Genomic DNA, 3,486 nt, shown 5'->3' on the forward strand with positions numbered 1-3,486 from the left:
ATTGAGTACCTTTTTTTAAAAAGATTTTATTTATTTATTTGACAGAGAGAGATCACAAGTAGGCAGAGAGGCAGGCAGAGGGAGAGGGGGAAGCAGGCTCCCTGCTGAGCAGAGAGCCCGATGTGGGGCTCGATCCCAGGACCCTGGGATCACGACCTGAGTCGAAAGCAGAGGCTTTAACCCACTGAGCCACCCAGGCGCCCCTATTGAGTACCTTTTTTAAAAAAAGATTTTATCCATCTATTTGACACACACACACACACACACACAGAAAGAGAGAGAGAAAGCACAAGCAGGGGAGCAGCGGTGGGAGAGGAAGAAGCAGGCTCCCTGTTGAGCAAGAAGCCTGATGCGGAACTCAATCTCAGGACCCTAAGTTCATGACTTGAGCCAAAGGCAGCTGCTTAACCTACTGAGTCATCCAGGTGCCCCCCACTTTTTTAAGGGAGAGAGAGCACACATGCGTGCAAGTGGTGGATGGGGAAAGGGGCAGAGGGAGAGGGAGACAGAGAATCTTAATCAGGCTCCATACTCAGCTTGAAGCCCACCTTGGGGCTTGATCTCATGACCTTGAAATCATGACCTGGGCAGAAATAAATGCTTAACCGACTGAGCCACCCAAGCACCCCTATTGTATACCTTTCATCTATTACTTAGCTGGGTTTTGGGGATATGAGTGGGAGGTATGCTGTGACAAGTAGGATTGGCCAGTGGATTGCCCTAGGGGTTTTCTTTGGGGTTGCCTGGCAATGGGCTAGCTCCCTCTTTCTCTAATAGGAGGGGCTGGCTGTACCCAACCTCAATTTCTAATGGGACTAGGAGGCCTCAAGGCCTCTAGCTAGGCATTTCAAACATTTCTCTAAGCAGTGGGCCCCTAAACTCATACTACTTAGCATCTGAATTCCAAAATACTCCCTTCCTCACCCCTTACCTAGCAGAGCTCTTTTCACACTGACCTATTAAAGGAAAAGCAACAAGGGATTTCTCCTCAGGAGCACTACCCGGTGGTAGGTCCCGCTGTACCCCAACCTGACCTTGCCTTTCTGCCAGAACCAGAGAGAACAGACACTTGCCCCTTCCTTGAGTTTCACCTGCACCAGTGATGCTACTAGTACTGAGTCCTTTTTTTTTTTTTAAAGAGTTTATTTATTTATTTGACAGACAGAGACCACAAGTAGGCAGAGAGGCAGGCAGAGAGAGAGAGAGGGAAGCAGGCTCCCTGCTGAGCAGAGAGCCTGATGCGGGGCTCGATCCCAGGACCCTGGGATCATGACCCAAGACGAAGGCAGCGGCTTAACCCACTGAGCCACTCAGGCACCCAGTATTGAGTCCTTTGCTAGGACAGAAGGGCAGCCTCTTTTTAGAAAACAAAAACTCTCATGCTGTGTGGTGAGTACTATGATAGAGTTAGTTCATGTGGTCTGATTGGGGTGCAGGGTAGAGGCATCTAATCGCCATTTGGAGAAGGTGCAGCCTGTGCTAACTTCGAAGGAATAGTTGGCTGGGCAGATGTTGGGCGTTCACGGGAATGGACTCAAAGAGGACTCATTCCACTCAAATGACTCAATTCCGATTGACTCAGTTTCTGAATGGACTCATTCCATTCAAAGAGAATAGTATACACAAAGCATGGAGGCAAGAGAGAAACTCTAAGTTCTGTTTGCTCAGAGTTGCATGAGACATGATGCGATAGGAGATGATGCTGGGAAGGTAGACAAGTCTTTTAGGGTTGTGCTGAGAATTTGGAATTGACTTTAGAGGTGATGTAGAGTCACTAGAATACTTGAGGCTGATGCAATGGAAATGGAAAGACCATTTTGCAAGCTACGTGTTGTGTGGTTTTGGAGGAGCAAGACTAGAGGCAGCTGCCACAACCTGGGGCAGAGATGTTGGTGGCACAAATGCAGGTGGAGCAATAGGAATACGGGAGGGAACACTTGAGGGAGAGAGTTCTAGTGCAGCAGGAGTGACCCGAGAAGGAGTCACTCACAAGGAGACAGAAATTCAGTCTGATGCAGTGAACGAGAGATCCTGGCAAAGTCTGATTGGTCACCGAGACAAGCAGCAATTCATCATTTCTGGAGAGCAAAACTTGAGATGTGCCCATGAAATAATCCTCTGCTATTGGTATTATTGGTCACATTGACCAGAGAGGGAAACCGAAGCCCAGAGAGCTCACGATCATGCCCGTGGATGCATGTAAGTAAGGAGAAATGCCGCTGTCCAAACGCCGAAGGGCCAGACTCGAAGTCTTCTTCTTCCTATTAGCATTACCTGAAAACAGGCGCAGGACTTGCCATCACTTCCTGTTTTCACTCTATCATGCACAAGCCCAGGACCATCTGCTAAGCTGGCCCCAGAAAATGTATATAAGGCCTCATGCTTCTGATCCTCTGACTTGGATGTGACTGGACCACCTCTGGGGGAGGTGGGGCTGTTGTCAGGGGACAGAAGGTATCTTTCTCCAACAATATAGCTCTCATGTTAGCCCTTGGCAATCATCAGGTTGGTGTAGGGTCAGGGGGACAAAAATTACTGGAGTGGGGTCCTGGCCTTTTTGTCAGAGTCCTTCTTTCTTCTAAGGCCCGTTTTCCAAATGCAGCACAACCTAGACTCTTACAACATGATAACCATCAACTTCCCTTGAGTGAGCGTGAGAAAAAGCGCTTTCTTTTTTCAACCCAGATTATTTATCTGTTATTCTATTGACCTATCTACTTACCTATTATTGAGGTATAATTGACATATAACATTGTATTAGTTTCAGGTATATAATGTAATGATTTGATATTTGTATGCATTGTGGAGTGATCACCACAATAAGCTTTTGTTTTAAATGCACCTTATTATAATGTTTATTAATAAAATATTATGTAATGAGAATATTACAAATACATAACAAATCACATAAAAATAATGCTCCTTATAAAATTGCACACAAACATTTGAATATATGTACATATACATATATCTATATATTTGTGGGAGTGTAGATATACAAATAAAGCTATGTCTATACATATATAGCCATACCCATTTTTTTTTTCATAAACGGTATGACACTGTACAACCTGCCTTGTAATTTTTTTCAGTTACCAAATAAACTGATACTCTTCTTAAGTTAATACTGATGGGTTTCCTTGACTGCAAGTTCTGGAGAACTTGAGTTTATCCACTATTTCCCGAAGGCTCCTGAGGGTGGCTTGTGCACAACCAAATCAAATAAGGTCACGTGTCTGAGAGTGTTTCACAAACTGTAGGGTGCTGTACTAATGTTAGTTTATCAAAATATCAAAATGTCATATGTGGTGTGAGGACTACATTTACACAGAAATGGGTTGGATGCTTCTCATAATGTTCTTGCCAATAGCTAAGGAGACATGTTTGCACTTTGGAGGGGAAAGAGCAAACACTGTGGTTGACAACATTGTTGGTCCTCCCTCCCTCCTTCTTGCTGTTGAGAGCCCACCAAGGAAGGAGCCTATA

The sequence above is a fragment of the Mustela nigripes genome, chromosome 13, assembly GCF_022355385.1.
Source record: "Mustela nigripes isolate SB6536 chromosome 13, MUSNIG.SB6536, whole genome shotgun sequence".
Lineage (NCBI taxonomy): Eukaryota > Metazoa > Chordata > Mammalia > Carnivora > Mustelidae > Mustela > Mustela nigripes.